The sequence below is a fragment of the Carcharodon carcharias genome, chromosome 13 (assembly GCF_017639515.1).
Source record: "Carcharodon carcharias isolate sCarCar2 chromosome 13, sCarCar2.pri, whole genome shotgun sequence".
NCBI classification, from domain to species: domain Eukaryota; kingdom Metazoa; phylum Chordata; class Chondrichthyes; order Lamniformes; family Lamnidae; genus Carcharodon; species Carcharodon carcharias.
Window position 1 is genome coordinate 79,975,191 of NC_054479.1, and position 26,884 is coordinate 80,002,074.

Sequence of the window (26,884 nt, forward strand, 5' to 3'; positions counted from 1 at the left end):
ACGATGAACAGATTCTGAGAGAGACTGTGGACATTCTCTGAGACAATGGAGAGACTCTGAGAGAGACAGAGGACAGACTCTGAAGTAGACAGTGGGGAGGATCTGAGGGAGAAAGTGGAGAGGGTATGAGAGAGACAGTGGACAGGCTCTGAGAGATTCCGTGGACAGACTCTGAGTGAGACTGGAGAGATTCTGAGGGAGACAGTGGAGTGAAAATGAGGGAGACAGTGGAGAGGCTCTGAATGAGATGGGGGTCAGGCTCTGAGGGAGAGAGTGGAGCGGCTCTGAGAGTGAGAGTAGACAGGATCTGGGGGAGACAGTGGACAGACACAGATGGAGAAAGTGGACAGATACTGAGGGAGACAAGGGACAGGCTCTGAGGGACACAGTGTACAGACACTGGGAGTGGCAGTGGACAGGATCTGAGGGAGACAGTGGACAGACTCTGGGGGTGGCAGTGGACAGTCTCTGAGGGAGACAGTGGAGTCGCTTTCAACAAAACAGTGGACAGAATTTGAGGGAGACAGTGGACAGAGTATAAGAGAGACAGTGGAGAGATTCTGAGGAGAAAGGCGACAGGCTCTGAGGGAGACAGTGGCAGATTCTGAGAGCGACAGTGTGCAGACTCTAATGGAGACAGTGGATAGAATCTGAAGGAGACAGGGGACAGGCTCCGAGAGAATCAGTGGAAAGGGTCTGAGGGAGACAGTGAACAGACGCTGAGGGAGACAGTAGATAGACTTTGAGGGAGAACCTGAGGGAGACAGTGGACAGACTCTGAGGGTGACCCTGGACAGACTCAGAGGGAGACAGGGGAGACGGATCTGAGGGAGACAGGGGACAGTCTCTAAGAGAGAATTTGGGCAGACTCTGAGGGAAACAGTGGACTGACTCTGAGGAAGAGAGCGGACAGATTCTGAGGGACACAGTGGACAGATTCTGAGGTAGACAGTGGACAGGGTCTGAGGGAGACAGCGGACAGACTCTATGAGGGACAGTGGACAGACTCTGAGCGAGACAGAGAAGAGGCTCTGAGGCAGCCAGCGGAAAGTTTCTGAGGGAGACAGTGGACAGGCTCTGAGTGAGAAGATGAACAGATCCTGTGAGAGACCGTGGACATTCTCTGAGGCCATGGAGAGACTCTGAGAGAGACAGAGGACAGACTCTGAGGTAGACAGTGGGGAGGATCTGAGGGAGAAAGTGGAAAGGCTCTGCGGTAGACAGTGGACAGGTTCAGAGTTAGATTGGGTACAGGATCTGAGGGACACAGTTGACAGACTCTGAGGGTGACAGTGGACAGACTTTGAGGGAGAAAGTGGAGAGGGTATGAGAGAGACAGGGGACAGGCTCTGAGAGATTCCGTGGACAGTCTCTGAGTGAGACTGGAGAGATTCTGAGGGAGACAGTGGAGTGAACATGAGGGAGACAGTGGAGATGCTCTGAATGAGACAGGGGTCAGGCTCTGAGAGTGAGAGTAGACAGTCTCTGGGGGAGACAGTGGACAGACACAGAGGAAGAAAGGGGACAGATACTGAGGGAGACAAGGGACAGGCTCTGAGGGACACAGTGGACAGACTCTGGGAGTGGCAGTGGACAGGCACTGAGGGAGACAGTGGACAGTCTCTGGGTGTGGCAGTGGACAGTATCTCAGGGAGACAGTGGGGTGGCTTTCAACAAAACAGTGGACAGAATTTGAGGGAGATAGTGGACAGAGTATAAGAGAGATAGTGGAGAGATTCTGAGGAGAAAGGCGACAGGCTCTGAGGGAGACAGTGGCAGATTCTGAGAGCGACAGTGTGCAGACTCTAATGGAGACAGTGGATAGAATCTGAAGGAGACAGGGGACAGGCTCCGAGGGAAACAGTGGAAAGGGTCTGAAGGAGACAGTGAACAGACGCTGAGGGAGAAAGTAGATAGGCTCTGAGGGAGAACCTGAGGGAGACAGTGGACAGAATCTGGGGGAAACAGGTGGCAGACTATGAGGAAGAGTGTGGAGACGCTCTGAGGGAGGCAGTGGACAGATTCTGAGGGAGATAGTGGACAGAACATGAGGGAGACAGTGGAGAGGCTCAGACGGAGACAGGGGTCAGGCTCTGAGGGAGAGAGTGGAGAGGCTGTGAAAGTGAGAGTAGACAGGCTCTGGGGGAGACAGTGGAGAGACACACAGGGAGACAGGGGACAGGCTCTGAGGGAGACAGTGGACAGACTCTAGGGGTGGCAGTGGACAGTCTCTGAGGGAGACAGTGGAGTGCTTTGAACAAAACAGTGGACAGAATTTGAGGGAGACAGTGGACAGACTTTAAGAGAGACAGTGGAGAGACTCTGAGGAGAAAGGGGACAGGCTCTGAGGGAGACAGTGGGCAGATTCTGAGAATGAAAGGGGACAGGTTCTGAGTAAGGCGTTGGACAGATTCTGAGAGAGACAGTGGAGAGACTCTGAGGGAGACAGTGGACAGAATCTAAAGGAGACAGTGGACAGTCTCTGAGGGAAACAATGGACAGGCTCTGAGGGAGACAGTGAAAAGACGCTGAGGGAGTGAGTGGACAGGCTCTGAGGGAGAATCTGAGGGAGACAGTGGACAGAATCTAAAGGAGACAGTGGACAGTCTTTGAGGGAAACAATGGACCGGCTCTGAGGGATACAGTGAACAGACGTTGAGGGAGAGAATGGACAGACTATGAGGAAGACAAGGGAGAGGCTCTGAGGGAGACAGGGGATAGATTCTGAGAGAGACAGTCGACCAACTCTGAGGGAGACAGCGGACAGACTCTGGGATGGACAGTGGCAGACTCTGAGCGAGACAGAGGAGAGGCTCTGAGGCAGCCAGGGGAAAGTCTCTGAGGGAGACACTGGACAGGCTCTGATTGAGACGATGAACAGATTCTGAGAGAGACCGTGGACATTCTCTGAGACCATGGAGAGACTCTGAGAGAGACAGAGGACAGACTCTGAAGTAGACAGTGGGGAGGATCTGAGGGAGAAAGTGGAAAGGCTCTGCGGTAGACAGTGGACAGGTTCTGAGTTAGACTGGGTACAATATCTGAGGGACACAGTTGACAAACTCTGAGGTTGACAGTGGACAGACTTTGAGGGAGACAGTGGAGTGGCTTTGAAAAATACAGTGGACAGAATTTGTGGGAGACAGTGGACAGAGTATAAGAGAGACAGTGGAGAGATTCTGAGGAGTAAGGCGACAGGCTCTGAGGGAGACAGTGGCAGATTCTGAGAGCGACAGTGTGCAGACTCTAAGAGAGACAGTGGATAGAATCTGAAGGAGACAGGGGACAGGCTCCGAGGGAATCAGTGGAAAGGGTCTGAGGGAGACAGTGAATAGACGCTGAGGGAGACAATAGATGGATTTGTTGGAGAACCTGAGGGAGACAGTGGACAGACTCTGAGGGAGACAAGGGAAAGGGTCTGAGGGACACAGTGGACAATCTCTGAGGGAGACAATGGACAGACTCTGAGCGAGAAAGAGGAAAGGTTCTGAGAGACACTGTGGATATCTCTGAGGGAGACAGTGGACAGATTCTGAGGCAGACAGTGGACAGGCTCTTAGAGCGACCGTTGACAGACTCAGAGGGAGACTTGTAGACGAATCTGAGGGAGACAGGGGACAGACTCTGAGTGAGACAGTGGGCAGACTCTGAGGGAGAGAGTGGACTGACTCTGAGGAAGAGAGTGGACATATTCTGAGTGAGACACTGGAAATAATCTGAGGGAGACAGCGGACAGACTCTGGGAGGGACAGTGGACAGACACTGAGCGAGACAGAGGAGAGGTTCTGAGACGGCCAGGGGAAAGTCTCTGAGGGAGACAGTGGACAGCCTCTCAGTGAGATGATGAACAGATTCTGAGAGAGACCGTGGACTTTCTCTGAGACCGTGGAGAGACTCAGAGAGACAGGGGACAGACCCTGAGGTAGACAGTGGGGAGGATCTGAGGGAGACAGTGGACAGGCTCTGAGAGAGACAGAGGATCAGCTCTGAAGGAGACAGTGGACAGAACATGAGGGAGACAGAGGAGAGGCTCTGAGGGAAACAGTGGACAGACTCTGAGGGAGACTGGAGAGACTCTGAGGGAGACAGTGGACAGAACGTGAGGGAGAAATTGGAGAGACTCTGAGAGAGACAGTGGAGAGTCTCTGAGGGAGACAGTGAAGAGGCTCTGAGGGAGATATGGGACAGGCTCGGAGGGAGACAGTGGAGAGTGTCTGAGGTAGACAGTGGACAGGCTCTGAGAGAGACAGTGGATCAGCTCTGAAGGCGACAGTGGATAGATTCTGAGGGAGACTGGACAAGCTCTGAGGGAAACAGTGGAGAGTCTCTGAGGGAGATATGGGACAGGCTCTGAGGGAGAGAGTGGAGAGTGTCTGAGGGAGACAGTGGACAGACTAAGAGTGAGAGTGGAGAGATTCTGAGGGAGACAGTGGAGAGGCTCTGAGAGAGACAGTGTACAATCTCTGAGGGAGACAGCGGTGAGACTCTGAGCGAGACTGGACAGTTTCTGATATAGACTGGGTACAGGATCCGAGGGATACAGTGAACAGGCTCTGAATTAGTTAGGGGACAGGCTTTGAGCGAGACAGGGGACAGGCTCTGAGGGAGATAGTGGACAGAATCTGAGAGAGTCAGTAGAGAGTCTCTGAGGGAGACAGTGGAAAGACTCTGAGAGAGACAGTGCATCGGCTCTGAAGGCGACAGTGGACAGACTCTGAGGGAGACAGTGGACAGAACATGAAGGAGACAGTGGAGAGTCTCTGAGGGAGCCAGTGGACAGACTCTGAGGGAGACAGGACAAGCTCTGAGGGAGACAGTGGAGTGGCACTGAGGGATACAGGGGACAGGCTCTGAGGGAGAATGTGGAGACTGTCTGAGGGAGACTGTGGACAGACTCTGAGTGAGACTGGAGAGATTCTGAGGGAGACAATGGAGAGAACATGAGGGAGAGAGTGGAGAGTCTCTGAGGGTGGTAGTGGACAGACTCTGAGGGAGATAGAGGACAGAATCTGAGAGAGACAGTGTAGAGTCTCTGAGGGAGACAGTGGAGAGGCTCTGAGGGAGATATGGGACAGGCTCTGAGGGAGACAGTGGGGAGGATCTGAGGTAGAAAGTGGAAAGGCTCTGCGGTAGACAGTGGACAGTTCTGAGTTAAACTGGGTACAGTATCTGAGGGACACAGTTGACAAACTCTGAGGGTGAAAGTGACCAGACTTTGAGGGAGAAAGTGGAGAGTGTGTGAGAGAGACAGTGGACAGACTCTGAGAGAGACAGTGGACATGCTCTAAGGTAGACAGTGGGGCGGATCTGAGGGAGACAGTGGACAGACTCTGATGGAGACAGTGGACAGATTCTGAAGGAGACAGAGGACATGCTCTGAGGGAGAAAGTGGAAAGTCTCTGCGGGAGACAGTGGACAGGTTCTGAGTTAGACTGGGTACAGGATCTGAGGGACACAGTGAACAGGCTCTGAATTAGGTAGGGGACCGTCTTTGAGGGAGACAGGGGACAGGCTCTGAGGGAGATAGCGGACAGAATCTGAGAGACAGTGGAAAGCCTCTGAGGGAGGCAGTGGACAGACTCTGAGGGAGATAGTGGTCAGAATCCGAGAGAGACAGTGAAGAGTCTCTGAGGGAGAAAGTGGACAGGCTCTGAGAGAGACAGTGGATCAGCTCTGAAGGAGAAAGTGGATAGACTCTGAGGGAGACTGGAAAAGCTCTGAGGGAGACAGTGGAGAGGTTCTGAGGGAGATATGGGGCAGGCTCTGAGGGAGACATTGGAGAGTGTCTGAGGGAGTCAATGGACAGTCTCTGAGTGAGACTGGAGAGATTCTGAGGGAGACAGTGGAGAGTCTCTGAGGGAGACAGGTGTCAGGGTCTGATGGAGAGGGTGGAGAGGCTCTGAGAGAGACAGTGGACAGGCTCTGAGAGAGACTGTGGAGAGGCTATGAGGGATACAGTGGACAGACACAGAGGGAGAAAGGGGTCAGATTCTGAGGGAGACAGGGGATAGGCTCTGAGGGAGACAGTGCACAGACTCTGGGAGTGGCAGTGGACAGACTCTGAGGGAAACAGTGGACAGAGCTTAAGAGAGAAAGTGGAGAGATTCTGAGGTGAAAGTCGACAGGCTCTGAGGGAGACAGTGGGCAGACTTTGAGGGAGACACTCGACAGACACTGAGGGAGAAAGTGGATAGAATCTGAAGGAGACAGTGGACAGCCTCCAAGGGAGACAGTGGAAAGGCTCTGGGGGAGAATCTGAGGGAGAAAGTGCACAGATTCTGAGGGAGACAGTGGGCAGACTCTGAGGGAGACAGTGGGCAGACTCTGAGGGAGACAGTGGACTGACTCTGAGGAAGAGAGCGGACAGATTCTGAGGGCGACAGTGGACAGGCTCTGAGGGCGACAGTGGACAGGCTCTGAGGGAGACAGTGGACAGACTCTGAGGGAGACAGTGGACAGACTCTGAGCGAGACAGAAGAGAGGCTCTGAGGCAGCCAGGGCAAAATCTCTGAGAGAGACAGTGGACAGGCTCTGAGAGAGACAGAGGAGAGGCTCTGAGGTAGACAGTGGGGAGGATCTGAGGGAGAAAGTGGAAAGGCTCTGCGGTAGACAGTGGACAGGTTCTGAGTTAGACTGGGTACAGTATCTGAGGGACACAGTTGACAGACTCTGAGGGTGACAGTGGACAGACTTTGAGGGAGAAAATGGAGAGGGTATGAGAGAGGCAGTGGACAGGCTCTGAGGGAGACAGTGGACAGACTCAGAGGGAAACAGTGGTCAGACTCTGAAGAAGAGAGGGGAACAACTCTGAGAGACCGTGGACAGACTCTGAGGGAGACAGTGGACAGAACATAAGGGAGACAGTGGAGAGTCTCTGAGGGAGCCAGTGGACAGACTCTGAGGGAGACTGGACAAGCTCTGAGGGAGACAGTGGAGTAGCTCTGAGGGAGATAGGGGACAAGCTCTGAGGGAGACTGTGGAGACTGTCTGAGGGAGACAGTGGACAGATTCTGAGTGAGACTGGAGAGATTCTGAGGGAGACAGTGGAGAGAACATGAGGGAGAGAGTGGAGAGGCTTGCGGGAGACAGGGGTCAGGCTCTGAGGGAGAGAGTGGAGAGGCTGTGAGAGAGACTCTGGAGAGGCTATGAGGTATACAGTGGACAGCCACAGTGGGAGAAAGGGGACAGATTCTGAGGGAGAAGGGGATAGGCTCTGATGGAGACAGTGGACAGAACATGAGTGAGACAGAGGAGAGGCTTTGAGGGAGACAGTGGACAGCCTCTGAGGGAGACTGTGAACAGAACATGAGGGAGACAGTGGAGAGTCCCTGAGGGTGGTAGTGGACAGACTCTGAGGGAGATAGTGGACAGAATCTGAGAGAGACAGTGTAGAGTCTCTGAGATAGACAGTGGACAGGCTCTGAGAGAGACAGTGGATCAGCTCTGAAGGAGACAGTGGATAGACTCTGAGGGAGACTGGAAAAGTTCTGAGGGAGACAGTGGAGAGGCTCTGAGGGAGATATGGGACAGGCTCTGAGGGAGACAGTGGAGAGTGTCTGAGGGAGACAATGGACATACTCTGATTGAGACTGGAGAGATTCTGAGGGAGACAGTGGAGAGGCTCTGATGGAGACAGGTGTATGTCTCTGAGGGAGAGAGTGGAGAGGCTCTGGGAGAGATAGTGGACAGGCTCTGAGGGAGACAGTGGACAGGTTCTGAGAGAGACTGTGGAGAGGCTATGAGGGGTACAGTGGACAGAAACAGAGGGAGAAAGGGGACAGATTCTGAGGGAGTCAGGGTATAGGCTCTGAGGGAGACAGTGCACAGACTCTGAGGGATGCAGTGGACAGACTCTGAGGGAGACAGTCGACAGGGTATAAGAGAGACAGTGGAGAGATTCTGAGGTGAAAGGCGACAGGCTCTGAGGGAGACAGTGGATAGGCTCTGAGGGATAATCTGGGGGAGACAGTGGACAGATTCTGAGGGAGACAGTGAGCAGTCTCTGAGGGAGAGAGTGAACTGACTATGAGGAAGAGAGTGGACAGATTCTGAGGGCAACAGCGGACAGGCTCTGAGGGAGACAGCGGACAGACTCTGGGAGAGACAGTGGACAGACTCTGAGCAAGACAGAGGAGAGGCTCTGAGGAGGCCAGGGGAAAATCTCTGAGGGAGACAGTGGACAGGCTCTGAGTGAGACAGTGAACAGATTCTGAGAGAGACTGTGGACAGACTCTGAGACCGTGGAGAGACTCTGAAAGAGACAGAGGACAGACTCTGAGGTAGACAGTGGGGAGGATCTGAGGTAGAAAGTGGAATGGCTCTGCGGTAGACTGTCGACAGTTTCTGAGTTAAACTGGGTACAGTTCTGAGGGACATAGTTGACAGACTCTGAGGGTGAAAGTGGAGAGGGTATGAGAGACAGTGGACAGACTCTGAGAGAGACAGCGGACATGGTCTGAGGGAGTCACTGGACAGATTCTGGGGGAGACGGGGCAGACTATGAGAGAGACGGCGGACAGGCACTGAGGGAGACAGTGCACAGACCCTGAGTGAGACAGAGGACAGATTCTGAGGTAGACAGTGGGGCGGATCTGAGGGAGAGAGTGGACAGACTCTGATGGACACAGTGGACAGATTCTGAAGGATAAAAACAAAAAAACTGCGGATGCTGGAAATCCAAAACAAAAATAAAAACAGAATTACCTGGAAAAACTCAGCAGGTCTGGCAGCATCGGCGGAGTAGAAAAGAGTTGAAGTTTCGAGTCCTCATGACCCTTCGACAGAACTTGAGTTCGAGTCCAAGAAAGAGTTGAAATATAAGCTGGTTTAAGGTGTGTGTGTGGGGGGCGGAGAGAGAGAGAGAGAGAGAGAGAGAGGTGGGGGAGGGTGGTGTGGTTGTAGGGACAAACAAGCAGTGATAGAAGCAGATCATCAAAAGATGTCAACAACAATGGTACAAAAGAACACATAGGTGTTAAAGTTAAAGCTTTTGCTCCTTCCGGACTGAATATTGAATTCAATAACTTTAGGTCGTGAGCTCCCTCCCCCATCCCCACCCCCTTTCTGTTTCCCCCTTCCTTTTTTTCCCAATAAATTATAAAGATTTTCCTTTTCCCACCTATTTCCATTATTTAAAAAAAAAACATCCCCACTTGAGCTATACCTTGAGTGCCCCACCATCCATTCTTAATTAGCACATTCGTTTAGATAATATCACCAACTTTAACTTTAACACCTATGTGTTCTTTTGTACCATTGTTGTTGACATCTTTTGATGATCTGCTTCCATCACTGCTTGTTTGTCCCTACAATCACACCCCCCCTCCACCTCTCTCTCTCTCTCTCTCTCTCTCCGCCCCCCACACACACTCCTTAAACCAGCTTATATTTCAACTCTCTCTTGGACTCGAACCCAAGTTCTGTCGAAGGGTCATGAGGACTCGAAACGTCAACTCTTTTCTTCACCGCCGATGCTGCCAGATCTGCTGAGTTTTTCCAGGTAATTCAGATTCTGAAGGAGACAGAGGACAGGCTCTGAGGGAGACAGTTGACAGGCTCTGCAGGTGACAGTGGACAGGCTTTGAAAATGACAGTGGACAGGCTCTGAGCGAAACAGTGGACTGACTCTGAGGGATACAGTGGACAGTCTCTGAGGGAGACAGTGGTCAAACACTGAGAGAGACAGTGAACAGATTCTGAGGGTGACTGTGGACAGACACAGAGGGAGAAACGGGACAGACTCTGAGGGAGACAGGGGACTAACTTTGAGGTAGGCAGTAGACAGACAATGAGGGAGGCAGTGGACAGCATCTCAGGGAGGTAGTGGAGAGGGTTTGAGGGAGACAGAGGACAGAATCTGAGGGAGACAGTGGACAGACTATAAGAGAGACAGTGGAGAGACTCTGAGGGAGACAGTGGACAGACACAGAGTGAGAAAGTGGACAGGCTCTGTGGGAGAGACAGGGGACGGTGTCTGAGGGAGACAGCGGACAGACTTTGAGAGAGAAAGTGGACCACCTATGAGGGAGACAGTGGACAGTCTCTGAGAGAGACTGTGGAAGGGCTCTGAAGTAGACAGTGGACAGAATCTGAGGGTGACCATGGACAGACTATATGAGAGATAGTGGAGAGACTCTGAGGGAGACAGGGGACAGGCTCTGAGGGAGACAGGGGACTGGTTCTGAGGGAGAGAGTGGGCAGACTCTGAGGGAGTCAATGGACAGACTCTGAGAGAGACAGAGGACAGACTCTGAGGGAGATAGTGGGGACGATCTGAGGGATACAGTGGACAGACTCTGAGGGAGAAAGTGGACAGATCCTGAAGGAGACAATGGACAGCTGCTAAGGGAGACAGTGGACAGGCTGAGAGGGAGACAGTAGACAGAGTCTGAGAGAGACAGTGGACAGACTCTGAGCGAGACACAGGAGAAGCTATGAGGGACACATGGACAAACTCTGAAGGATACAGTGGTCAGATTCTGAAGGAGACAGTGGACAGACTCTGAGGCAGACAGTGGACAGACTCTGAGGCAGATAGGGGAAAGGCTCTGAGGTAGACAGTGGAGGGACTCTGAGCGAGACAATGGGCAGACACAGAGTGAGAAAGGGGACAAGCTCTGTGGGAGAGACAGGGGACAGTGTCTGAGGGAGACAGTGGACAGACTTTGAGAGAGACGGTGGACCAGCTATGAGGGAGACAGTGGAAAGGCTCTGAGAGAGAATGTGGACGGGCTCTGAAGGAGACATTGGACAGAATCTGAGGGAGACAGTGGACAGACTATATGAGAGACAGTGGAGAGACTCTGAGGGAGACAATGGACAGACTCTGAGGAAGACAGTGGGGACGATCTGAGGGACACAGTGGACAGACTCTGAGGGAGAGAGTGGGCAGACTCTGAGGGAGACAATGGGCAGACTCTGAGGGAGACAATGGACAGGTTCTGAAGGAGACAGTAGACAGAGTCTGAGAGAGACAGTGGACAGACTCTGAGAGAGACAGTGGACAGACATTGAGCGAGACACAGGGGAGTCTCTGAGGGACACAGTGGACAGACTCTAAGGGATACAGTGCAGATTCTGAGGCAGACAGTGGGTAGACTCTGAGGCAGACAGTGGACAGACTCTGAGGCAGATAGGGGAAAGGCTCTGAGGTAGACAGTGGAGAGGCTCTGAGGGAGACAATGGGCAGACACAGAGGGAGACAGTGGACGGGCTCTGAGGGAGACTATGGAGAGGCTATGAGGGAGAGAGTGGACAGATTCTGAGGGAGACAGTGGACAGACATGGAGGGGGAACGGTGATAGGCATTGAGGAGGACAGGGGACAGAAGCTGAGGGAGTCAGTGGACAGAATTTGAGGGAGACAGGTGACAGGCTCTGAGGGAGACAGGGGACAGGGGTTGATGGCGACAATGGGCAGTCTCAGAGGTAAGCAGTGGTCAGACTCTGAGGGAGTCAGGAGACAGACTCTGAGGCAGATAGGGGAATGGCTCTGAGGTAGACAGTGGAGAGGCACTGAGGGAGACAGTGGACAGGCTGTGTGGGAGACAGTAGACAAAGTCTGAGAGAGACAGTGGACAAAATCTGAGCGAGACACAGGAGAAGCTCTGAGGGACACAGTGGACAAAATCTGAAGGATATAGTGGACAGACTCTGAGGCAGACAGTGGACAGTCTCTGAGGCAGATAGGGGAAAGACTCTGAGCTAGACAGTGGAGAGGCACTGAGGGAGACAGTGGACAAACACAGAGGGAGACAGGTGACAGCCTGTGAGGGAGAAAGTGGAAAGGCTCTGAGTTAGACATGGTGCAGGATCTGAGGGACACAGTGGGCAGACTCTGAGGTAAGCAGTGGAGAGGCTCGGAGGGAGACAGCAGACAGACTCTGAGGGAGACAGTGGAGAGGCTCTGAGGGAGTCTGTGGAGGGTCTCTGAGGGAGACACTGGACATACCCAGTGTGAGAAAGGGGACAGGCTCTGTGGGAAAGACAGGGGACAGTGTCTGAGGGAGACAGCAGACAGAATTTGAGAGAGACAGTGGACCACCTATCAGGGAGACAGTGGACTGTCTCTGACAGAGACTGTGGACAGGCTCTGAGGTAGATATTGGGGACGATCTGAGGGATACACTGGACAGACTCTGAGTGAGAGAGTGGACAGATCCTGAAGGAGACAGTGGACAGACTCTGAGGGAGACAGTGGACAGGCTGTGAGGGAGACAGTGGACAGGCTGTGAGGGAGACAGTGGACAGGCTGTGAGGGAGACAGTACACAGAGTCTGAGAGACAGTGGACAGATTCTGAGTGAGTCACAGGAGAAGCTCTGAGGGACAGAGTGGAAAATTCTGAAGGATACAGTGGACAAACTCTGAGGCAGACAGTACACAGTCTCTGAGGCAGATAGTGGAAAGACTCTGAGGTAGATAGTGGAGAGGCTCTGAGGTAGTCATTGGACAGACACAGAGGGAGACAGGTGACAGCCTGTGAGGGAGAAAGGCTCTGAGTTAGACTTGGTGCAGGATCTGAGGGACACAGTGGGCAGACTCTGAGGTAAGCAGTGGAGAGGCTCTGAGGGAGACAGCAGACAGACTCTGAGGGAGACAGTGGAGAGGCTCTGAGGTAGACAGTGGAGGGTCTCTGAGGGAGACAGTGGACAGACCCAGAGTGAGAAAGGGGACAGGCTCTGTGGGAAAGACAGGGGACAGAGTCTGAGGGAGACAGCTGACAGAATTTGAGAGAGACAGTGGACCACCTATCAGGGAGAGAGTGGACTGTCTCTGAGAGAGACTGTGAACAGGCTCTGAGGTTGACAGTGGAACGGACTGAATGCGACAGTGGACAGGCTCTGAGGGAGACAGTTGACAGGCTCTGAGGGAGACAGTTGACAGGCTCTGAGGGAGACAGTGGACTGACTCTGAGTGATACAGTGGACAGTCTCTGAGGGAGACAATGGTCAAATTCTGAGAGAGACAGTGAACAGACTCTGAGCGAGACAGAGGAGATGCTCTGAGGGAGACAGTGGACAGATTTTGAGAGACACAGTGGACAGTTTCTGAGGGAGACAGGGGATAGACTCTGAGGGAGGCCGTGGAGAGGGTCTGAGGAAGACAATGGACGGACACTGAGAGACAGTGGAGAGGCTCTGAAGGAGACAGCGGACAGATTCTGGGAGAGACAGTGGACAGAGCTGAGGGTGACTGTGGACAGACACAGAGGGAGAAACGGGACAGACTCTGAGGGAGACAGTGAACTAACTCTGAGGGAGGCAGTAGACAGACAATGAGGGAGGCAGTGGACAGACTCTGAGGGAGACAGGGGACAGAATATCAGGGAGGTAGTGGAGAGGGTCTGAGGGAGACAGAGGACAGAATCTGAGTGAGACAGTGGACAGACTATAAGAGAGACAGTGGAGAGACTCTGAGGGAGACAGTGGACAGACACAGAGTGAGAAAGGGGACAGGGTCTGTGGGAGAGACAGGGGAGAGTGTCTGAGAGAGACAGTGGACTACCTATGAGGGAGACAGTGGACAGGCTTTGAGAGAGACTGTGCACAGGATCTGAAGTAGACAGTGGACAGAATCTGAAGGAGACCGTGAACAGACTATATGAGTTATAGTGGAGAGACTCTGAGGGAAACAGGGGACTGGCTCTGAGGGAGTCAGGGGACTGGTTCTGAGGGAGAGAGTGGGCAGACTCTGAGGGAGACAGAGCACAGACTCTGAGGGAGAGAGTGGACAGATCCTGAAGGAGACAGTGGACAGGCTCTGAGGGAGACAATGGACATACTGTGAGGGAGACAGTGGACAGGCTGTGAGTGAGAAAGTGGAGAGGCTCTGAGGGCGACAGTGGATAAACTCTGAGAGAGACAGTGGACTGGCTGTGAGGGAGACAGTAGACAGAGTCTGAGAGAGACAGTGAAGAGAATCTGAGTGAGACACAGGAGAGGCTCTGAGAGACACAGTGGACAGACTCTGAAGGATACAGTGGACAGATTCTGAGGGAGACAGTGAACAGATTCTGAGGGAGACAGTGAACAGATTCTGAGGGAGACAGTGGACAGACTCTGAGGGAGACAGTGGACAGTTTCTGAGGGAGACAGTGGACAGACTCTGAGGCAGACAGTAGACAGTCTCTGAGGCAGATAGGGGAATGGCTCTGAGATAGATAGTGGAGAGGCTCTGAGGTAGACAGTGGACAGACACAGAGGGAGACAGGTGACAGGCTGTGAGGGAGAAACTGGAAAGGCTCTGAGTTAGACTTGGTGCAGGATCTGAGGGACACAGTGGGCAGACTCTGAGGTAAGCAGTGGAGAGGCTCTGAGGGAGACAGCTGACAGACTCTGAGGGAGATAGTGGAGAGGCTATGAGGGAGTCTGTGGAGTGACTCTGAGGGAGACACTGGACAGACCCAGAGTGAGAAAGGGGACAGGATCTGTGGGAAAGACAGGGCACAGTGTCTGAGGCAGACAGCCGACAGAATTTGAGAGATACAGTGGACCACCTATCAGGGAGACAGTGGACTGTCTCTGAGAGTGACTGTGGACAGGCTCTGAGGTTGACAGTGGACAGGCTCTGAATGCGACAGTGGACAGGCTCTGAGGGAGACAGTTAACAGACTCTGAGGGTGACAGTGGACAGGCTCTGAAGGAGAGAGTGGACAGGCTCTGAGCGAGACAGTGGACTGACTCTGAGGGATACAGTGGACAGTCTCTGAGGGAGACAGTGGTCAAACTCTGAGAGAGATAGTGAACAGACTCTGAGCGAGACAGAGGAGATGCTCTGAGGGAGACAATGGACAGGTTTTGTGAGAGACAGTGGACAGTTTCTGAGGGAGACAGGGGATAGTCTCTGAGGGAGGCAGGGGATAGACTGAGGGAGGCCATGGAGAGGGTCTGAGGAGGACAGTGGACAGACACTGAGAGACAGTGGAGAGGCTCTGAAGGAGAGAGTGGACAGATTCTGAGAAAGACAGTGGACAGACTCTGAGGGTGACTGTGGACAGACACAGAGGGAGAAACGGGACAGACTCTGAGGGAGACAGCAGACTAAGTCTGAGGGAGGCAATAGACAGACAATGAGGGAGACAGTGGACAGACTCTGAGGGAGACAGGGGACAGAATCTCAGGGAGGTAGTGGAGAGGGTCTGAGGGAGACAGAGGACAGGCTCTGTGGAAGAGACAGGGGACAGTGTCTGAGGGAGACAGCGGACAGACTTTGAGACAGTGGACCACCTATGAGGGAGGCAGTAAACCGACTCAGAGAGAGACTGTGGACAGGCTCTGAAGTAGACAGTGGACAGAATCTGAGGGAGACTGTGGACAGACTATATGAGAGATAGTGGAGAGACTCTGAGGGAGACAGGGGACTGGTTTTGAGGGAGAGAGTGGGCAGACACTGAGGGAGACAATGGACAGACTCTGAGAGAGTCAGAGGACAGACTCTGAGGGAGATAGTGGGGATGATCTGAAAGATACAGTGGACAGGCTCTGAGGGAAACAGTGGACATACCCTGAGGGAGACAGTGGACAGGCTGTGAGGGAGACAGTAGATAGAGTCCGAGAGAGACAGGGGACAGACTCTGAGAGAGACACAGGAGAAGCTCTGAGGGACACAGTGGACAGACTCTGAAGGATACAGTGGACAGATTCTGAGGGAGACAGTGGACAGTCTCTGAGGCAGATAGGGGATAGGCTCTGAGGTAGACAATGTAGGGACTCTGAGCGAGACAGTGGACAGACAGAGTGAGAAAGGCGACAGGCTCTGTGGGAGAGACAGAGGACAGTGTCTGAGGGAGACTGCGGACAGACTTTGAGAAAGTCTGTGGACCAACTATGAGGGAGACAGTGGACAGGCTCTGAGAGAGAATGTGGACAGGCTCTGTAGGAGACATTGGACAGAATCTGAGGGTGACAGTGGACAGACTATATGCGAGACAGTGGACAGACTCTGAGGGAGACAGTGGACAGGCTCTGAGGGAGACAGGGGACTGGTTCTGAGGGAGAGAGTGGGCAGACACTGAGGGATACAATGGATAGACTCTGAGGGAGACAATGGACAGACTCTGAGGGAGACAATGGACAGAGTCTGAGAGAGACAGAGGACAGACTCTGAGGGAGACAGTGGGGATGATCAGAGGGATACAGTTGACATACTCTGAGGGAGACAGTGGACAGGCTGTGAGTGAGAAAGTGGAGAGGCTCTGAGGGAGACAGTGGATAGACCCTGAGAGAGACAGTGGACAGGCTGTGAGGGAGACAGTAGACAGAGTCTGAGCGAGACACAGGAGAGGCTCTGAGGGACACAGTGGACAGACTCTGAAGGATACAGTGGACAGATTCTGAGGGAGACAGTGGACAGATTCTGAGGGAGATAGTGGACAGACTCTGACGCAGACAGCGGACAGAATCTGAGCCAGACAGTAGACAGTCTCTGAGGCAGATAGGGGAATGGCTCTGAGGTAGACAGTGGAGAGGCTATCAGGGAGACAGTGGTCAAACACAAAGGGAGACAGGTGACATCCTGTGAGGGAGAAAGGCTCTGAGTTAGACTTGGTGCCGGATCTGAGGGACACAGTGGGCAGACTCTGAGGTAAGCAGTGGAGAGGCTCTGAGGGAGACAGCAGACAGACTCTGAGGGAGACAGTGGAGAGGCTCTGAGGGAGTCTGTGGAGAGAATCTGAGGGAGACAGTGGACAGACAGAGAGTGAGAAAAGGGACAGGCTCTGTGGGAAAGACAGGGGACAGTGTCTGAGGGAGACAGCCTACAGAATTTGAGAGAGACAGTGGACCACCTATCAGGGAGACAGTGGACTGTCTCTGGGAGAGACTGTGGACAGGCTCTGAGGTAGATAGTGGGGACGATCTGAGGGATACACTGGACAGACTCTGAGTGAGAGAGTGGACAGATCCTGAAGGAGACAGTGGACAGGCTCTGAGATAGACAGTGGACAGACTTTGAGCGAGACAGTGGACAGGCTCTGAAAGAGAGAGTGGACAGTCTCTGAGGGAGACTGTGGTCCAACTCTGAGAGAGATAGTGAACAGACTCTGAGAGAGATAGTGAACAGACTCTGAGCGAGACAGAGGAGATGCTCTGAGGGAGACAGTGGACAGATTTTGTGAGAGACAGTGGACAGTTTCTGAGGGAAACAGGGGATAGACTCTGAGGGAGGCAGGGGATAGACTCTGAGGGAGGACATGGCGAGGGTCTGAGGAAGACAATGGACAGACACTGAGAGACAGTGGAGAGGCTCTGAAGGAGAGAGTGGACAGATTCTGAGACAGACAGTGGACAGACTCTAAGGGTGACTGTGGACAGACACAGAGGGAGAAACGGGACAGACTCTGAGGGAGACAGCGGACTAAGTCTGAGGGAGGCAGTGGACAGACAATGAGGGAGGCAGTGGACAGACTCTGAGGGAGACAGGGGACAGAATCTCAGGGAGGTAGTGGAGAGGGTCTGAGAGAGAAAGAGGACAGAGTCTGAGGGAGACAGTGGACAGACTATAAGAGAAACAGTGGACAGACTCTGAGGGAGACACTGGAAAGACGCAGAGTGAGAAATGGGACAGGCTCTGTGGGAGAGACTGGGGACAGTGTCTGAGGGAGACAGTGGACAGACTTTGAGAGAGACAGTGGACCACCTATGAGGGAGACAATAAACCGACACTGAGAGATACTGTGGACAGGCTCTGAAGTAGACAGTGGACATAATCTGAGGGAGACTCTGGACAGACTATATGAGAGATAGTGGAGAGACTCTGAGGGAGACAGGGGACTGGTTCTGAGGGAGAGAGTGGGCAGACACTGAGGGAGACAGGGGACAGACTCTGAGCGAGACACAGGAGAAGCTCTGAGTAACATAGTGGACAGACTCTGAAGGATACAGTGGACAGATTCTGAGGGGGACAGTGGACAGACTCTGAGGCAGACAGTGGACAGACTCTGAGGCAGACAGTGGACAGTCTCTGAGGCAGATAGGGGAAAGGCTCTGAGGTAGACAGTGGAGGGACACTGAGGGAGACAATGGACAGACACAGAGTGAGAAAGGGGACAGGCTCTGTGGGAGGGACAGGGGAGAGTGTCTGAGGGAGACTGCGGAGAGACTTTGAGAGAGACTGTGGACCAAATATGAGGGAGACAGTGGACAGGCTCTGAGAGAGAATGTGGACAGGCTCTGAAGGAGACATTGGACAGAATCTGAGGGAGACAGTGGACAGACTATATGAGAGACAGTGGAGAGACTCTGAGGGAGACAGTGGACAGGCTCTGAGGGAGACAGGGGACTTGTTCTGAGGGAGAGAGTGGGCAGACTCTGAGGAAGACAATGGACAGACTCTGAGAGAGACAGAGGACAGACTCTGAGGGAGACAGTGGACAGACTATATGAGAGACAGTGGAGAGACTCTGAGGGAGACAGTGGACAGGCTCTGAGGGAGACAGGGGACTGGTTCTGAGAGAAACAGTGGAAAGGCTCTGAGGCGGACAGTGTACAGACTCTGAGAGAGACAGGGGCCAGGCTCTGAGGGAGAGAGTGGAGAGTTTATGAGGGAGACAGTGGACAGGCTCTGAAGTAGACAGTGGACAGAATCTGAGGGAGATTGTGGACAGACTATATGAGAGATATTGGAGAGACTCTGAGGGAGACAGAGGACAGGCTCTGAGGGAGACAGGGGACTTGTTCTGAGGGAGAGAGTGGGCAGACTCTGAGGGAGTCAATGGACAGACTCTGAGGGAGACAATGGACAGACTCTGAGAGAGACAGAGGACAGACTCTGAGGGAGATAGTGGGGACGATCTGAGGGATACAGTGGACAGACTCTGAGGGAGATAGTGGACAGATCCTGAAGGAGACAGTGGACAGGCTTTGAGATAGACAGTGGACATACCCTGAGGGACACAGTGGACAGGCTGTGAGGGAGACAGTAGACAGAGTCTGAGAGTGACAGGGGACAGACTCTGAGCGAGACACAGGAGAAGCTCTGAGGGAGACAGTGGACAGGCTCTGAGGGAGACAGTGGACATACTCTGATGGAGACTGTGGACAGGCTGTGAGTGAGAAAGTAGAGAGGCTCTGAGGGAGACAGTGGATAGACTCTGAGCGAGACAGTGGGCAGACACAGAGGGAGAAACGGGACAGACTCTGAGGGAGACAGGGGACTAACTCTGAGGGAGGCAGTAGACAGACAATGAGGGAGGAAGTAGACAGACTCTGAGGCAGACAGTGGACAGACCCTGAGGCAGACAGTGGACAGTCCCTGAGGCAGATAGGGGAAAGGCTCTGAGGTAGACAGTGTAGGGATTCTGAGCGAGACAGTGGACAGACACAGAGTGAGAAAGGGGACAAGCTCTGTGGGAGAGACAGGGGAGAGTGTCTGAGGGAGATTGCGGACAGACTTTGGGAGAGACTGTGGACCAACTATGAGGGAGACAGTGGACAGGCTATGAGAAAGAATATGGACAGGCTCTGAAGGAGACATTGGACAGAATCTGAGGGAGACAGTGGGCAGACTACATGAGAGACAGTGGAGAGAATCTGAGGGAGAGAGTGGACAGGTTCTGAGGGAGACAGCGTACAGGCTCTGAGGGAGACAGGGTACTGGTTCTGAGGGAGAGAGTGGGCAGACACTGAGGGAGACAATGGACAGACTCTGAGGAGACAATGGACAGAGTCTGAGAGGGACCGAGGACAGATTCTGAGGGAGACAGTGGGGATGATCGGAGGGATACTGTGGACAGACTCTGAGGGAGAGAGTGGACAGCTTTTGAAGGAGACAGTTGACAGGCTCTGAGGAGGACAGTGGACAGACTCTGAAGGAGACAGTGGACAGATTCAGAGGCAGACAGTGGACAGACTCTGAGGCAGACAACGGACAGCCTCTGCGGCAGTGTCTGAGGGAGACATCGGACAGACTTTGAGAGAGAGAGTGAACCACCTATGAGGGAGACAGTGGATAGGCTCTGAAGGAGACAGTGGACAGAATCTGAGAGAGACCGTGGTCAGATTATATGAGAGACAGTAGAGAGACTATGAGGGAGACAGGGGACAGGATCTGAGGGAGACAGGGGACTGGTTCTGAGGGAGGGAGTGGGCAGACTCTGAGAGAGACAGAGGACAGACTCTGAGGGAGATAGTGGGGACGAACTGAGGGAGACAGTGGACAGACTCTGAGGGAGAGATTGGTCAAATTCTGAAGGAGTCAGTGGACAGACTCTGATTGAGAAAGTGGAGAGACTTTGAGAGAGACAGTGGACAGGCTGTGAGGGAGACAGTAGACAGAGTCTGAGAGAGACATTGGACAGTCTCTGAGCGAGACACAGGAGAAGCTCAGTGGACAGACTCTGAAGGGTACAGTGGACAGATTCTGAAAGAGACAGTGAACAGGTTCTGAGGGAGACAGTGGACAGACTTTGAGAGAGACAGAGGACAGAATTTGAGGGAGATACTGGGGACGATCTAAGGGATACAGTGGACAGACTCTGAGGGAGAGAGTGTACAGATTCTGAAGGAGACAATGGGCAGGCTCTGAGGCAGACAGTGGACATACTGTGAGGGAGATAGTCGACAGGCTGTGAGTGAGAAAGTAGAGAGGCTCTGAGGGAGACAGTGGATGGACTCTGAGCGAGACAGTGGACAGGCTCTGAGGGAGACAGTGGACAGGCTCTGAGAGAGACAGTGGACAGATTCTGAGGGAAACAGTGGAAAGGCTCTGAGGGAGACAGTGAACAGACTCTGAGAGAGACAGTGGCCAGGCTCTGAGGGAGAGAGTGGAGAGGTTATGAGGGAGACAGTGGACAGACTCTAAGAGAGACAATGGAGAGAGTCTGAGTGTGACTATGGACAGACACAGAGGGAGAAACGGGACAGACTCTGAGGGAGACAGGGGACTAACTCTGAGGGAGGCATTAGACAGACAACGAGGGAGGCAGTGGACAGACTCTGAGGGAGACAGGGGACAGAATCTCAGGGAGGTAGTGGAGAGAGTCTGAGGGAGACAGAGGACAGAATCTGAGGGAGACAGTGGACAGAGTATAAGAGAGACAGTGGAGAGACCCTGAGGGAGACAGTGGACAGACACAGAGGGAGACAGGGGACTGGTTCTGAGGGAGAGAGTGGGCAGACTCTGAGGGAGAAAATGGACAGACTCTGAGAGAGACAGGGGACAGACTCTGAGGGAGACAGGGGACTGGTTCTGAAGTAGACAGTGTACAGGTTCTGAGGGAGACAGTGGACAGACTCTGAGGGAGATAGTGGGGAAGATCTGAGGGAGAGAGTGGACAGAATCTGAGGGAGAGAGTGGACAGATCCTGAAGGAGACAGTGGACAGGCTCTGAGGGAGAATGTGGAGAGGCTGTGAGGGAGAGAGTGGATAGACTCTGAGAGAGACAGTGGACAGGCTGTGAGTTAGACGGTAGACAGATGTGAGAGAGACAGTGGACAGAGTCTGAGCGAGACACAGGAGAGGCTCTGAGGGACACAGTGGACAGACTCTGAAGGATACAGTGGACAGATTCTGAGGGAGACAGTGGACAGATTCTGAGGGAGATAGTGGACAGACTCTGAGGCAGACAGTGGACAGAATCTGAGCCAGACAGTGGACAGTCTCTGAGACAGATAGGGGAATGCCTCTGAAGTAGACAGTGGAGAGGTTCTGAGGGAGACAGTGGTCAAACACAGAGGGAGACAGGTGACAGCCTATGAGGGAGAAAGGCTCTGAGTTAGACTTGGTACAGGATCTGAGGGACACAGTGGGCAGACTCTGAGGTAAGCAGTGAGAGGCTGTGAGGGAGACAGCAGACAGATTCTGAGGGAGACGGTGGAGAGGCCCTGAGGGAGACTATGGAGAGACTCTGAGGGAGACAGTGGACAGACACAGAGTGAGAAAGGGGACAGGCTCTGTGGGAGAGACAGGCGACAGTGTCTGAGGGAGACATCGGACAGACTTTGAGAGAGAGAGTGAACCACCTATGAGGGAAACAGTGGACAGGCTCTGAAGGAAACAGTGGACAGAATCTGAGGGAGACCGTGGACAGACTATATGAGAGACAGTGGAGAGACTATGAGGGAGACAGAGGACAGACTCTGAGGGAGACAATGGACAGACTCTGAGAGAGACAGAGCAGACTCTGAGGGAGATAGTGGGGATGAACTGAGGGATACAGTGGACAGACTCTGAGGGAGAGATTGGTCAAATTCTGAAGGAGACAGTGGACAGACTCTGATTGATAAAGTGGAGAGGCTTTGAGAGAGACAGTGGACAGGCTGTGAGGGAGACAGTACACAGTCTGAGATAGACAGTGGACAGACTCTGAGCGAGACACAGGAGAGGCTCTGAGGAACACAGTGGACAGACTCTGAAGGATACAGTGGACAGATTCTGAGGGAGACAATGAACAGGTTCTGAGGGAGACAGTGGACAGACTCTGAGGCAGAGAGTGGACAGTATCTGAGACTGACAGTGGACAGTCTCTGAGGCAGATAGGGGAAAGGCTCTGAGGTAGACAGGTGACAGGCTCTGAGAGAGACACTAGACAAACACAGAGAGAGACAGGTGACAGCCTGTGAGGGAGAAAGTGGAAAGGCTCTGAGTTAGACTTGGTACAGGATCTGAGGGACACAGTGGGCAGACTCTGAGTTAAGCAGTGGAGAGGCTCTGAGGGAGACTGTGGAGAGACTCTGAGGTAGACAGTGGACAGACAGAGAGTGAGAAAGGAGACAGGCTCTGAGCGAGAGACAGGGGACAGACTCTGAGGGAGACAGCCGACAGAATTTGAGGGACAGTGGACCACATGTCAGGGAGAGAGTGGACAGGCTCTGAGAGAGACTGTGGACAGGCTCTGAGGTTGAGAGTGGACAAGCTCTGAGGGAGACAGGGGACACAATCTCGGAGGCAGTGGAGAGGGTATTAAGGAGCCAGAGGACAGAATCTGAGGAAGGCAGTGGACAGACTATAAGATAGACAGTGGAGAGACTCTGAGGGAGATAGAGGACAGACACAGAGTGAGAAAGGGGACAGGTTCTGAGGGAGACAGTCGACAGACTCTGTGGGAGACAGTGGACAGGCTCTTAAAGAGACAGTGGACAGGCTCTGAAAGAGACAGTGGACAGGCTCTAAGGGAGACAGTGGACTGACTCTGAGGGAGACAGTTGTCAAACTCTGAGAGAGACAGTGAACAGACTCTGAACGAGACAGAGGAGAGGCTCTGAGGGAGACAGTGGACAGATTCTGAGAGAGGCAGTGGATAGTTTCCGAGGGAGACAGAGGATAGCCTCTGAGGGAGGCAGGGGATTGACTCTGAGGGAGGCAGTGGAGAGGGTCTGAGGGAGACATTGGCAGACACTGAGAGAGACAGTGGACAGGCTCTGAAGGAGACAGTGGACAGATTCTGAGAGAGGCAGTGGAAAAGCTCTGCGGGAGTGGAGAGGTTATGAGGGAGACAGTGGACAGACTCTAAGAGAGACAGTGGACAGACTCTGAGGGTGACTGTGGACAGACACAGAGGGAGAAAGGGGACAGACTCTGAGGGAGACAGGGGACAAACTCTGAGGGAGGCAGTGGACAGACTATGAGGGAGGCAGTGGACAGACTATGAGGGAGGCAGTGGACAGACTATGAGGGAGGCAGTGGACAGACAATGAGGGAGACTGTGGACAGGCTCTGAAGGAGACATTGGTCAGAATCTGAGGGAGACAGTGGACAGTCTATATGAGAGACAGTAGAGAGACTCTGAGGGAGACAGGTGAAAGATTCTGAAGGAGACAGATAGGCTCTGAGGGAGAAAGTGGAAAAGCTCTGCGGGAGACAGTGGACAGACTCTGAGGGAGACAGTGGACAGACTCTGAGAGAAACAGTGGAAAGGCTCTGAGGGGGACAGTGAACAGACTGTCAGAGAGACAGGGGCCAGGCTCTGAGGGAAAATCTGAGGGAGACAGTGGACAGGCTATGAGCGAGACAGTGGACAGTCTCTGAGGGAGACAGGGGACAGGCTCTGAGGGAGACAGTGGACAGACACTGAGAGAGACAGTGAAAAGGCACTGAGAGGAGAGGGGACGTGCTCTGAGGGAGACAGTGGACAGGCTCTGAGGGAGACTGGGGACAGACACAGAGGGAGAAAGGGGACAGCCTCTGAGGGAGACAGGGGACTAACTCTGGGGGAGGCAGTGCACAGACTATGAGGGAGGCAGTGGACAGACTCCGAGGGAGACATTGGACCGACTCTGAGGGAGACTGGACAGGCTCTGAGTAAGACAGTAGACAGGACATGAGAGAGACAGTGGACAGACTCTGAGGGAGACAGTGGACAGAATCTGAGGGAAACAGTGGAAAGACCCTGATTGAGAGAGTGGACAGACTCTGAGAGACACAGTGGACAGTCTCTGGGGGAGACAGGGGACAGGCTCTGAGGGGAACAATGGAAAGGCTCTGAGGGAGACAGTGGCCAAGCTCTGAGAGGGAAGGGGACGGGCTCTGAGGGAGAATCTGAGGGAGACAATGGACAGTCTCTGAGGGAGACAGTGGAAAGTCTCTGAGGGAGACAGGGGACAGGCTCTGAGGGAGACAGTGGACAAACACTGAGAGAGACAGTGGAAAGATTCTGAGATGGAAGGAGACGTGCTCTGAGGGAGACAGTGGACAGTCTCTGAGGGAGACAGTGGAAAGTCTCTGAGGGAGACAGTCGACAGGCTCTGAGGGAGACAGTGGACAGGCTCTGAGAGAGACAGTGGACAGAATCTGAGGGAGACATTGAACAGATTCTGAAGGAGACAGTGGACAGGCTCTGAGGGAGACAGTTGACAGACTCTGAGGGAGACAGTGGACAGACTCTGAGGGAGAAAGTGGAGAGGGTGTGAGGGATACTGTGGACAGACTCTGAGGGAGAGATTGTACAAATTCTGAAGGAGACAGTGGACAGACTCTGAGTGAGAAAGTGGAGAGGGTGTGAGGGAGACTGTAGACAGAGTCTGAGAGAGACAGTGGACAGAATCTGAGCGAGACACAGGAGAGGCTATGCGGGCACAGTGGACAGACTCTGATGGAGACAGTGGACAGACTCTGAGGCAGACAGTAAACAGTCTATGAGGCAGATAGGGGAAAAGCTCTGAGGTAGACAGTGGAGAGGTTCTGAGGCAGACATGAGAGTGGATCTGAGGGAGAAAGTTGAGAGGGTCTGAGAGAGACAGCGGACAGGCCCTGATTGAGAGAGTGGACAGTCTCTGAGACAGACAGTGGACAGTCTCGGGGGGAGACAGGGGACAGGCTCTGAGGGAAACAGTGGAAAGTCTCTGAGGGAGACAGGGGACTGGTTCTGAGGGAGAGAGTGGGCAGACTCTGAGGGAGACAATGGACAGACTCTGAGAGAGACAATTGACAGACTCTGAGGGAGACAATTGACAAACTCTGAGGGAGACAGTGGACAGACTCTGAGGGAGACTGGACAGGCTATGAGTAAGGCAGTTGAAAGAACATGAGAGAGACAGTGGACAGACTCTGAGGGAGACAGTGGACAGAGTCCGAGAGAGACAGTCAACAGACTCTGAGCGAGACGCAGGAGAGGCTCTGAGAGAAACATGGACAGATCTGAGGGAGACAGTGGACAGGCTCTAAGGGAGACAGTGGCCAGTCTCTGAGAGGGAAGGGGACGGGCTTTGAGGGAGAATCTGAGGGAGACAGTGGACAGGCTCTGAGCGAGACAGTGGACAGTCTCTGAGGGAGACAGGGGACAGGTTCTGAGGGAGACAGTGGACAGACAGTGAGAGAAACAGTGGAAAGACTCTGAGAGGGAAGGGGACGTGCTCTGAGGGAGACTCATAGGAAGACAGTGGACAGGCTCTGAGGGAGATAGTGGACAGACTCTGAGAGGGAAGGGAATGGACTCTGAGGGAGACACTGGACAGATTCTGGGGGAGACGGTGGCACACTATGATGGAGAGAGTGGAGAGGCTCTGAGGGAGTATTTGGACAGACTCTGAGGGAGACAGTGGACAGACTCTGATGGAGACAGGATAGGCTCTGAGTAAGACAGTAGACAGAACATGAGAGAGACAGTGGACAGACTCTGAGACAGACAGTGGACAGTCTCTTGGGGAGACAGGGGACAGGCTCTGAGGGAAACAGTGGAAAGGATCTGAGGGAGACAGGGGACTGGTTCTGAGGAAGAGAGTGTGCAGACTCTGAGGGAGACAGTGGACAGAATCTGAGAGAGACAGTGGACAGAGTCTGAGAGAGACAGTCAATAGACTCTGAGCGAGACACAGGAGAGGCTCTGAAAGACACATGGATAGACGCTGAGTGATACAGTCGACAGATTCTGAAGTAGACAGTGTACAGGTTCTGAGGGAGACAGTGGACAGACAATATGAGAGACAGTGGAGAGACTCTGAGGGAGACAGTGGACAGAATCTGAGGGAGAGATTGGACAGATTCTGAAGGAGACAGTGGACAGGTTCTGAGGGAAACAGTGGAAAGGATCTGAGGGAGACAGGGGACTGGTTCTGAGGAAGAGAGTGTGCAGACTCTGAGGGAGACAGTGGACAGAATCTGAGAGAGACAGTGGACAGAGTCTGAGAGAGACAGTCAATAGACTCTGAGCGAGACACAGGAGAGGCTCTGAAAGACACATGGATAGACGCTGAGTGATACAGTCGACAGATTCTGAAGTAGACAGTGTACAGGTTCTGAGGGAGACAGTGGACAGACAATATGAGAGACAGTGGAGAGACTCTGAGGGAGACAGTGGACAGAATCTGAGGGAGAGATTGGACAGATTCTGAAGGAGACAGTGGACAGGCTCTGAGGGAGACAGTTGACAGACTTTGAGGGAGATAGTGGACGGACTCTGAGGGAGACAATAGGGAAGATCTGAGGGATACTGTGGACAGACTCTGAGGGAGA